The sequence below is a fragment of the Eupeodes corollae genome, chromosome 1 (genome assembly GCF_945859685.1).
Source record: "Eupeodes corollae chromosome 1, idEupCoro1.1, whole genome shotgun sequence".
NCBI lineage: Eukaryota > Metazoa > Arthropoda > Insecta > Diptera > Syrphidae > Eupeodes > Eupeodes corollae.
The window spans coordinates 51,531,086-51,543,824 of NC_079147.1; the positions used below are offsets into that span (position 1 = coordinate 51,531,086).

General features: G+C 39.0%; 1 protein-coding gene across 1 annotated transcript in view; it reads right to left on the reverse strand.

Annotated features, from left to right (window-relative positions):
* Positions 1–12,739, reverse strand: part of LOC129939506 (Golgi SNAP receptor complex member 1) — a 261,115-nt gene that overhangs the window by 88,363 nt on the left and 160,013 nt on the right. The window lies entirely within an intron of this gene.

Here is a 12,739-nt window from a genome sequence, read left to right on the forward strand (position 1 = left end):
AAGCGGATTCGTTTTGCAAAAAACATAATAGCTTTGAGGCCTAAGAAGGGAGTGGAATGCACTTTAAAGTATTGAAATAAAACTAAAAACTTTATTTTTAATCTGTTAAAAACTATTTTTCATTGCCTATGCTCAAACTAGGAGATGAAAGGGCTACATTTCTTGATTATGGATGGAATAATTTGGAGAAAGTTGTATATGTTGACATTCTATAGAATGTTTTTTACATTAATATATCCTTAGTTGCAGTTTGCAGCAGAATAACAACCCCTAGTAATTAGTTTTAATGTTAACGAAGCTCTGATTGATAACAAATTTTATGTTTTAAAGTGATATTCTCAAAAGCTTGACCTTAATTTTATTAAGAATCGTTCCATTGAGCCCTAGATTAAAGAGATTGGACTGAGAGCCTTTTAAAAAACGAATCTTTGTAGCATCGTCACTGAAATCTGGTACTCAACTCCTCAAACAAAAAAAATTGTCGGTAACTAGTTGGCGCTATGTAAATAAAGAATTAAATCGAGGTTTTTACAATTAAGTATGAAATAATGGGCAGGTTCATCCGACAACATAGGGGACATTTCCAGTCAACGTCATTCTTTGAACGTACATTTTGAGCAAGGCACCTACATAGTTAGTTTTTCAAGTGTCATAAATTTAAAACTTGGAACTTTCCTTCGCTAACCTCAACGTAGAGTTCATTGTACAAAAGCTAGACAAGCTACAACCCCACCACGATTAGTACATAATTTTGTATTGTAAAGAAATATTACTATAAAGTTGTGCAAAAATAAATAAATCATAGAGTAATAAAATTAAGCTTTGAGTTGAATGACTTGACTTGATAGTTAGAAAGATTTTTCTTGACTTACTTTCCAGTCAACTTTCCAACAAAGTTGCCTAAATTGGAAAACAATTTGTAGGCAGCTAACCAATCAGATGTTAGAAACTTGCCTTTCTTTCAAGGCTCTTATGTCATTTGAAGGCGCCCATTGTATTCGTACGAGTTAATTAGTCATGGCAAAACGGAAAATGGTGCTCAAAGGAAAAAAGAAGTCTGATCTTGAAAATAAAGTCAAAAGGGCGGACGGTAACAGACATTTCTAAGTTGTTAGAATGCTCCAGGAAGCTGGTTTATAACGCCCATCGTCATTTCAAAAAGTTTGGAGTGATTGAAAACATTAAACAAAACCCCTGGGCCAGAAAGACAACTACAAATGAAGATAGAATTATTTATAGGTTATCGACCAAGGATCCGTTTAGTCCAGTGCCATTCGCGAACTTTCAACGAACTAAGGAGTAAATGTTTCCTCAAGGACCATAAGACGCCGATTAAATGAAAACAATCTACGTGGGTGCTCAGAGAAAACCGCTTGTATCAAAAAAAATCTGAAATCTAAATTACAGTTTGCCAAAGCTCACCAAGACAAACAAATTAGTTTTTGGAAAAACGTGTTCTGGAGCGATGAATCCAAATTCTGCCGGTTCTGATCGGATGGGAAAAAATATGTATGGCGTCCTAAAAACAGGGAATATGATCCAAGGTACACCATTAAGACAGTGAAACACGGTGGAGGCAACGTTATAGTCTGGGCTGCTTTTTCTTGGCACGGCGTTGGCCCCATCGCAAAAATTGACACCAAAATAAACCAGAACGTGTACAGAGTTATCCCGTTGGTTTATATGATGCCCTACGCAGAAAACAATTTGCCGTTATTATGGCGAGAATGATCCTAAACACACTTCAAAGTTATAGTGAAGTGTGCCTTAGAGGTGAATAAAATTGACGTTTTGAAGTGGCCAGCACCAGCACAATCACCTGATCTTAACCCGATCAAGAATTTGTGAAATGATGTTGGACATCACATTAAGCAAAAAAAAAACAACTAATTTAAAACAATTGTGGCAGGAGATTCAAAATGCTTGGTATGCAATTCCAAAGTCACGATGTGGGGCTTTGGTTGAAAGTTTGCCAAGAAGAATTGCTTCTGTTCTGCAAAATAAAAGGTTCCCTACCAAATACTAAGAAAAACTTAGAATTGATAACGGTAAGTAATAAACTTTATCAAGAAACTGTTGAATGTGCTAAATTCGTTTCCAGGCGAAAAATTGATGTTTCTACATTCCATACTTTTTTCTTCTTACAGGTTTTAAACATATTTGATGAAGTACTATGAAAACATAGTAAATAAAATATAACTAATTTCATTATTAGAAAATAAGTTGATAATTAAATGGTTTTTATTTTCTTTAACAAGTGTGCTAAATTCTTGTCCACCACTGTATGTTTACCAAAATAATACAAAGGCATATATAAAAACAAGTGTTCTGGATTGGATTTATTATTGTTATAATTTATTATGTCAACACTTTATTTTCATTTATTTTTTCTAATTTTTTGTTTTGTTAAATTGTCATTTTAAATTCTTTTGTTTCATTTGCCAAACATTTCCAATAATACCCTATGTTTGTGTTGTGTAATCAGATATAATGATCTTAAACTTTTGTGATAAGTTAATCTATGCGATTGCTTAATATTGTACCTACTTTGCTGCAGATGAGTTCAATGTAATTTTTTTTTAATTCATTTTTATTAATTCTTTCTTAAACCTATCTTAAAGCTAGACAAAAATTCATAAAACTAGCCTAACTATCCATAACTTACAACTAACTTAATGGTCCCATACGGACACTCTAAGTTAAACTATAACACTTAAAACTAATGCCTTTCGGCCCTAAGATCTATTTTACTTCATTTTAATTTTATTTGTTTTTGTTTTTATTAGAAAATTTGAAAAAAAACTAATATCAATATCCTTTTTTATTTTTACTTACAAACTACTTAAAATTAGGTCCTTAAATAAAACTGAAAGCTAACTTAAACTACCTATTCTACCTATAAACAACTTAAAACTAGAACAACCACAGCAGCAAATCTAACTATCTAACATTTTTGTTTTTCATATTTTGTTGTCTTTTTTTTTTATTTTTCATTAATTATTTTTTTTTATTAATGCTTTTTGTTAATGTTTTTTATTATTTATTTTTTTTTTTTTTATTTTTTATATTTTTTTTTTCGTGCCACCATGCCTATTCTACTTAAAACTAAACCCTAATACTATTAAACAAGTATGTAAGTTGGCCAAGGCTTAAAACCCCATCCCGACTACCCACTATCAAGTGCCGATTGAATCCACCAAAACTGGTTCTCCTGCTTCACCCTATCAGTTCGGTCCCGTTCGGACACAGCCCTACTGAACCGAAGGAGCTCTGCTCCGCCTTGTGCCATGACGTCCCGATTGTACAGGAGTCGCCTATCCACGGTTCTTCGTCTGACGTGGTAGATTAACGGAACTGCCAATCTATCCTGTATCAGACCGCATCTATCTAAAAAGAGGAATGCCTCTGGGGGAATGAAGCCGCTCAAGCGTGCACTCTCAAAATACTCGTCGTTCGGATAGAACGCCCCGAAAATTAAATTGTTGGTCGAAGACATAGCTCTTGCAATGTGACCTCTAACGAGTTTAATCACGAAATTGTCAATTCTGTTGATTCGAGCTCCATTGTAAAGGACCTCGTTTGAATAGTAATGCACATAAGAAGATTCGGCTGTTCGATATAAGCCGGTACAGCGTCGTAAACACTGCCGCTCGAACACCCGAAACTTCTCCATCTGGGAAGGGGCAACGTTGAACCAGACAGGACAACCATAAACGATCATTGGTCGTATGAGGGCCATGTAGCAAATTACCTTCACTCTGGGGTCAAGCCGACTGCTAAAAAACAGTCGTTTCGTCAAAGCGAAAGCTCCTCTGGCCCTGGTCAGAGCAGCATTTATATGTCTGTCGAAATATAAATACTGATCTAACCAGATACCGAGGTACTTCACTACACTTTTGCTCGCTAATGGCTGCCCGTGAAGATCAACGATGACCATTTTGCGCCAATTTTTACACGTATCCCTCGTGGCCCCAGCCAACGGAGTCCGGAATAGAATTGTCTCTGACTTCTGGACATTTATTTTCAGTTTCCAGTCGTCGCAATATCGCTGAATCTTGTCGAAATCACGCTGCAAGAGAATTCTAATAACCTCAACCTTTCGGGCCGTTCTGTACGCAATTAGATCGTCGGCGTACGCAATTGCCTTAGTAAGACTACCTATCAGATGTATGCTGGTGTAAATGCTGAAGAGAATCGGCGAATTCACCGCTCCCTGTTGAAGACCATTTCTAATTGAGAATGTTGTGGTAAAAGTTACATTGCCACTTTTGACAACAAACTTTCTACCGTTAAGCATATCATAAAGTATATACAACAATGGCTTGCTTATGCCAAGCCTGCTCAGTTTTAGGTAAAGACCCTCTTACCATACGGTGTCAAAGGCCTTTTCCAAATCAACCAGAACATCACCTGTGCATTGTTGTTTTGATTTATTCCATTGGATATCAGAAACGAATTTAGACGCAGCATGAATTGTGTCATAGACCCGCCTTGAACCCGAACTGTTTATCCGGAATTATTTTGTTGTCCGCAGCCCATTTAGTCAGAGCCCTATTAATGATTTTTTCGAAAACTTTGCTGATGCTCGGAAGAAAACTTATCCACCGAAGATTTGACGGGTTGGAGTTGTCCTTTCCCTTTTTCGGGAGAGGATGAACCACAGTGGTCTTCCAATGCATTGGATAATATGCATTATTCAGCGCATTGTTGAAGAGTGTGGTGTATATGTCAATTGCTTCCATCGGTAAATGTCTTAGTACAACGTTGGATATACCATCGACACCTGCTGACTTTTTGTTTTTTATTGATTTAAAGATGAGCTGAAGCTCAACCTTCGTCACTAATAAGGGACTTGGTCCCGTTTGCTCGGCGATTATGGCATTTGCCAAGGAATCGTCATTGAACCGCATGAAACCGCGGTTCTCAGATCGCCATTGTGTCATATCATTTCGAAGGTAAAAGTGATTGAGTAGGGCTCTGTTTTCCAGGTCGTGGTTGGGGCGAATGCTTACATTCACCTTGTACACTTGCTGGAAGGCAGCTCCCACCGCCTCCACTTTTTCCTTCGGATCTTCAATTATGTAAAAGTCATCGTCAAAGATGGCTTCCTCTGGATCTATTTGCGCTGTCCTGAGTACGTCTCTGTTCTCTTCAGTTCTTTGGAGTTTAAGACCCGGAAGGTCATTATCGTTTTTTTTCCTGAATATCTTCTTGATTTTGGGGAACATACTAGGGTCACTCGAATTAACTGACCGGATCTTGCGGTCCCAGTACTTGTTAATTGATAACCTGTAGTTCTCCTTAATCAACAGATTGACATTTTTTATTGACGACTTCAGTGTCCTAACCTCCAAGTCGTGTGGGTCTGTCAGTCGCCTGTACAAGTTTTTGAGTCTTGTCAGTAAGCCACTCTTGTGCTTTCGCAGTGCGTCAATTGTCGCGTTTCTGTGAGCGTCCATTTGGTCCCGTTCTCTGTACTTTGGGATTGTCCGTTCCATCGTTCGTTTTATTGTTTCGTCCATCTGTTGTAAATGTTGGTCAATTTCTGTATTTGTCAGGTTTCTGTTGTTTGGTGGGGCTATGTCACTCGAACGAAGTTCTCTTGCTAAGGCGTTGGTGAAACGAGGCCAACGCATCTTACTGTAATTGTAAGAATGCGTTGGAACGTATTCCTCCAACTCCACGCGTTCGTTCGGAATCTGCATTACAGCAGCCAGTCCGCAGTGATCACTGTCGTACTCGACTGTCTGTAAGCAGTTTCGAGGGTGATTACCCACTTTGTCTGTTACTGTCAGTCTGGTGTCGTACAGCAAAAGATCCAGAAAGGAGCCGCTTCTTGGATATGATGGCTTTTCGGTAGCCAGCAGGTCGACGCCATATTCAACGCTGGAAAGATTCATCAAATTAAAAAGATGATTACCTCTGGGATTACTATGTTGATTTCCCCAATCTTCATGTTTTGCGTTCAAATCACCGGCCTAGATGAAATAGTTTTCTTCCAAGCTCAGTTTCAGTTCCCTAAAAACAATCTCGAGTTCTGAAGCCAAGTAAGTAACCTGCGGAGCTCCAGCCGCATAAGCCGCAATCATATACATCCGCTTCCCTTGAGTGAGAGAGATGCATACAACACAAACTTCTAGCGTCTTGAGCTTTCGCAATTCATTGTTGTATATGACTTTATAATTAATGCCTTTTCGTATAAAGAGAGCGACACCACCCCCTTGAGTGGAGTCGGGCCGGTCTCTTCTAACGATATTGTAATTTTTATGAGTCAATTTGTGTTTGTGGTTTAGCTTAGTTTCGCTAGCCATAAACACATCGGGACTGTAGTCTGTCAACAATTGGAACATATTGGCTCTTCGTTCAATCCTAATCAGTGAATTTACATTCACAGCTAGGACTTTAAGGCGCGTCTCCGGCAGCGCGCCCATTATGATCTAAATTGCGCCAGGCCAGGCAACAAAGAGTAGAGATGATCTACCCTTTTGCCTTGCTCCTTTATCTGACTTTGCAGTCCTGTTAGTTGACCTTGAATGCTCAACAACAAGGCTACAATGTCAGGCTGCACCTCTGGTGCCTTAGGCACAGGGGCCTTTGGGGCAACCGTTGGTGGAGCCTGTCTCTTCGGACGCCACCTCAACTAGGCTACCTATTAATTAGTATAAATTGTGGCTTACTGCCTTCTTAAATGAAAAACCTTACAAATGCACTTTTAATTTGAAATTATCTACTATCCACTTTTAAACACTTGTTAACTCTTTGAAAGTCAAAGAACGAGTTCAATGTAACGTTCAAAGACACGTGTTTGCGTAGTGCATGGGCCCTGCTGCACTCTTTTTTTAAATGTCAAAATGACATTTAAATACTAAAACGGGATTATTTTGACTTTAATACCTACTAATATGAATAAGTTTAAGATTATTCGTATCTAATACTCGTTTATTTTCTTGGTAAATAAATATTTTTTTAATAAAGCCGTTGTAAAGTCGTTATAACTTTATGCCTAGAAATTACGATAAATAAATAAATGGCATATGGATAGGGACAATATCTAAATTAACCTGTTAGCCCCTCTTAAGTAAAGAATAACCAAACAAATCTAATGGTTTAGGCAAATGCTGGATTTATTGAATGGATTAAAATAATTTTAAGTAATATGTGCTGCCTCCTGATTTCTGAATTACTTCAAGTAACCTGTGATGTATAGATTCATAGAACGCTGTCCGATAATTGAGCAAAACTTCGGCCCAGTTTTTGTGGTATGGCCGCCCTCCTTCGAAGAATATTCTTGAAAGACATCCTCACACGTTTTCCATGATGTTCAAGTCAGGAGAATATGGGGGATATGGTAAAACGTTCACACAATTTGCCCTGAATCCAGGCTTTTTTTGTCCATGCGGTATGTATTGGTGCATTATCTTGTTGGAAAGCTCATCGTTCCAGAGTCGATTTTAAAGTAATTTGCGTTATTTTTATTTTAGATCTTTTAATCCATCAAATCCAGCTCCACTGTCAAGTAATAGGTGATTGCTCCCCATTCCATTACACCAGGCCCGTAGCCAGGATTTCGGTTCGGGGGGGCTTGTTCAATTTCGAAGAAGTAATTCTATATACAAAAATTTAAAAAAAACTACATAAAGTAAATGTTTTATTTTTGTTTGTATTTTTTTGTATTTAATTAAATAAATAGTTTGGATTTTTTCAGCAATAAACGCCTTGTCTTTTTTTTAGACATAATGTCGATCACTTCATCTGGATCCACATCAATACCTAAGTGAACAGACAACATTGCAAGTGCGCTTAGTCTTGGATGGCCCATAACGCTTCGGGATACTGTTTTGATCCTTTTCATCGTTGAAAAGGTTCTTTCAACGCTAGCTGTTGTAACTGGTAGTGTGGCCAAAATTGTAAGCAAGTAGCTTATGTTCCTAAAGTAGGTCTTGTCACATTGAAGAGGGATCCATCGATGAAATTTTTTCGCACCAGAGTATGAAGTCCGCTTTAACAGCTGACAAGGATATTGCGTTATGGAAGTAGAGTATTAGATTTTCCATTTCATTTACTCGATTGGCGGCAGCAAAACCTGGAAGCAGAGCTTGAAACGATAGTAAAACGTCCTCGTTGACCATAAATCTGTCAGTAAGATTTTGTATAAGAGAATCTAGACAGGGAATAAGTATAGAAACTCTAAAATAGTCTTCTGGACATGATGTTTCTGGATTAGAGCGCGTTGTTTGTTTCAAAGAAAGTTTTGGAATTGTTATGCTGACTTCAAATAAATCCCTGGCAAGTTGTGATGCGGATTGAAAAGCCTGGCAGTTTCTATTATGTTCTTAAGAGAACTTAAGACTTGTTTCGTGTGATTTATTGCAGACACGAAATTTAAATATTCATTTTGAAGGAAAATTGGTAAGGGTAGCGTTAAACTAAAATGTTTTTCGCGTACCATGAGGCTTATTAGAAAATCACTTCTTTGAATTGCTGCTAACAGAGTTGATGCTTTGGAAGACAGTGCCCACTTCTTGGTGGATATTTCTTCAAGATATATTTAAAGAGCTCTACAAATGAAAGAATGCTGTCAAGCTTTTCAATAAACCTTGTTTCACAAAGGCGTAAAAGTCAGGTTTTTCTGCTTTCTGGTGCGAATTTTTTTGGATGGCGATTTGGAAAGTCTTATTTGCATTTAAATGATTGCGGAAGAAATAAGCTATTTCACTTACTACACCAAGACAATTGCGAATCGAGGGTGTTGACATGGCATTTGGATACTGTTGCCTTATCCTACTCTGTACTCCACTTAAGTGGCCTGACATATTTGCCGCTCCGTCATAACCTTGGCCAACACACTTGTTCATATAAATAAATAAATAAAATAAATAAAACCTACAAAATCTTCTCGAAGCATACTTTTCGTGGGCTCTGTACAGCAGTCAACATATCGGACACATATTGAAAGTTGCTCAGTGCCAGAAACATCCATTGTTTCATCAGCCAGAATGCTAAAACAACTCGATCTTATAACCTGGTTAGATATTTTTCTGGTGACAATATCAGAGCATATATCCAAGATTTCGTTTTGGATATCTGGGCTTATATAGGTTGCATTTTTTGAACTGGTTACGATGTGTTGTTTTAAATTCGTATCCCCAGACTTTGTCTTTTCATTTTCGTTTATTTTCTTTTTTCTTCAAACACTTTTTTTGCACAAAATAAACCAGGTTCACTCAAACTCACTTTTAACACTTATTTAAAACACGTAAAACACTTATTCGCACAAAATAAAACAGGTTGATGCAAACTCAAACAAATTGGAATCTTAAATATGTATGTATATTAAACTATACAGATAAAGTCTCCTTAACATCACACTTTTTAATTATATTATGTACCTATAATGACTTGATAGTCTCTTAAGATTAATGTGTATTTTTCTTTATTAAATAATAGTACCTAAATAGTCTCCTTTTGATGTTGCAACCAGATTGCTAAGATTTATTTTTAAACACAATTCGAACTTAAATAGTATGTGCTCTTATTTATACCTACTTGCGTATGTAAAAAAATGTATTTATGCATACAGAAAAAACATGAAATCTGCCGGATAGTAGCTCTGCTTTTCTGATGTGGCGTATGATAGATAATGCACCGTCGTTTTCAACGGGTTTCCAGCTAGATAATAATATTTGTGGGATAAACATTTATTAAAGCATCAGGATTTCAGAACAATATACATAAGTAGTGAGGAAATAATAAGAGAATATACAAATTTTTGTTCAAATATGTTTTTTAAAAATCATTTCGAGGGGAGGGGGGGCTTGAGCCCCTCTAGCCCCTCCCCTGGCAACGTGGCTCCATTACACCGCCTCCTTTGCTGTTCCATTTTTTTTTAATCTACAGGCACGCAAGGGGGTTATTAATACCCTTAATATGTTCTTAACATGAAAATGGGAGGGAAAAACTAAATTGGCCAAAGCATTTCACATTCTAGATGTACGATTTAAGAAAGAATCTCTATACTTGACAGTACGCCCGAAATTGAGCTCAATAGTAAACTGATGAGCATTCCTGGAAGTGCGAGTATTACGGCTGGATCGTTTAAAGGACGGAATGCAACTGGATAATTCGACAGAACATTGTTTGTAAAAATATCGATAAAATGAAACATTGCAGCGGTGTTCTTGTTCTAGCGACATAAGTGTTTTGATTATAGTTCTATCGCCTATCATTTTAAAGCTCTTTTTTGTATTCTATCCAAGATATTTAAACTTGATTTAAAGGCACCTACCCATATATGCGAACTATATTCAAGCTATGGGCGCATGAAAGCTTTGTAAATTACAGCCAGATCAGATCATGGGTGACAAATTTTTTGTACTGTCGGAGAAATCCTAAGCACCTGGCAGCATTTGTGGCAATATCAAATATATGGTAATTCCATGTGATACTCATACCAGGTACTGAATAGTTGAATAGTTTCCTGGATGCAAGTGCCACTCATAGATAGTGGCATCGGGGGTGTGTTACGCTTTAACGACATTAAATTTTACACGGTTTCCGACTCCCCATTGGACAATGCTGTCAAGATCAGAATTCAATGAGCTTATCATACGCTGCCGTTTAAGTTCCACATCCGAAGGACAAGAATGTGAATCTTGAAACGAGTATGCAAAGCTGAAGGAACTATCGTCACCGAAACAGTTTAATGGATTAGAAGTGGCAGACATAAGATCATTTATGAATAAGGAAGAGAGTCGGAGACAAAACGGAGCCCTGACTTGAAGTTGATTTGAGTTAAGGTGGCGCTACAGTCCGGGGCGGACCTGGGCCTCAACCAACAAGCGTCTCCAGCCAGCTCGGTCCCTAGCTAGCTGTCTCCAGTTTCGCACGCCAAGTTGGTTGAGGTCCTCTCCCACCTGGGTGCGCCACCTGAGTCGCGGTCTTCCTCTACTGCGCCGTCCCTCGGGATTGGATTCGAAGACCTTCCGGGCTGGAGCGTTGATGTCCATCCGCTCTACATGACCTAGCCATCTAAGCCATTGGACTTTGATTCTGCTAACTAGGTCAGTGTCGCTGTACAGCCCGTACAGCTCGTCGTTATATCTTCTCCTCCATTCTCCATCTATGCGTACGGGACCAAAAATCGCCCGAAGAATTTTTCTCTCGAAGCATCCTAAGACGCTCTCATCTTTCTTTGACAGGGTCCAGGCCTCAGCGCCATAAATGAGAACCGGGATGATGAGTGTCTTATAGATGGTGATTTTACATACTCGAGAGAGGACTTTACTTCTCAATTGCCTTCTAAGTCCAAAGAAGCAGCGATTTGCAAGAGTTATTCTTCGTTTGATTTCAGCGCTGGTGTCATTGTCTGCATTAATAGCGGTGCCTAGGTAGACAAAGTCCTTAACTACCTCAAAGTTATAGCTGTCCATGGTGACTTTTTGTCCAAGACGTCGTCGTTCAGTGTCCTTTTTTGATGACAGCTTATACTTGGTCTTGCCCTCATTGACCACTAAACCCATCTTCTTCGCTTCCGTCAAAATGCTCAAAGACGCTCCACTGACATCACGCTTTGATCTTCCAATTATGTCAATATCATCTGCGTATCCGAGTAATTGGATGGATCTTTGGAAGATTGTGCCTCTAGTGTTGACGGTTGAGTTTTGCACAATTCTTTCCAGAACGATGTTGAAGAAGTCGCATGACAGTGCATCGCCTTGTCTAAAACCTTTTTTGACGACAAATGCATCGGTAAGATTTTTTCCGACCTTGATAGAGCAGCGTGCATTCTCCATCGTCATTCTGCACAAACGGATAAGTTTGACAGGGATGCCAAAACTAGACATTGCTCTGTAGAGCTCTTCCCTATAGATGCTGTCATACGCGGCTTTGAAATCGATAAAGAAATGGTGGGTATCGATTTGAAGCTCCTGGGTTTTTTTCAAGATCAGCTCCAGCAGCTTTGTTTGACTTAAGTTTAGATATAGCTATCTTCACTTCGTCAAGGTCGGGTGGGCGGAATTGTTGATCTGCGTCGCCGAGGTTGAGTGGTTCTATCTCCCTTACAGCGGAATTCAGTTCGTCATCGCCCTTATATAATTTGGAGAAGTGATCTTTCCATATTCTCAGCATCGACTGTGGTTCTACTACGATGTTCCCTTGATCGTCTTTACAGGCTTCGGTTCGTGGCTGGTACCCGTGGGAGGTTTTTTTTACCTTTTGGTAAAATTTACGAACCTCATTCCTGTTGTGACATCCCTCTATCTCCTCGATCGCGCGCTTCTCATGCTCTCTTTTTTTCCTTTTTTTCCGTCTAAGAAGCCGGTGTTCCTCTCTCCTCTTCTGCTCGTAGAGCTCGCGAGCAGCTCTCGTCCTTTTGTGCAGCGCCGTTTTGTATGCCTCTTGTTTCGATGCGTGCGCTTGCCGGCATTCGTCGTCAAACCAGGGGTTTCGCTGTGGTGGCCGTGTGAAACCTAGCACTTCAGAGGCGGCATCTCTGATGGCTGCAAGGCAATGTTGCCACTGGTTTTCAATGCTTAATGCAGGAATTGTAGCCGTCTAACGTCGAATCTTCTCACAGTACTTCCTTGTTTTGGCTTGGATCGGGATATCCGTAGCCGTACCTTGGCTACAACGAGGTAGTGGTCCCAGTCAATGTTGGCCCCTCGGAAAGTTCGGATATCGTGTATACTGGAGAATTGTCGTGCGTCGATCGCAATGTGGTCAATCTGGTTGACAGTTG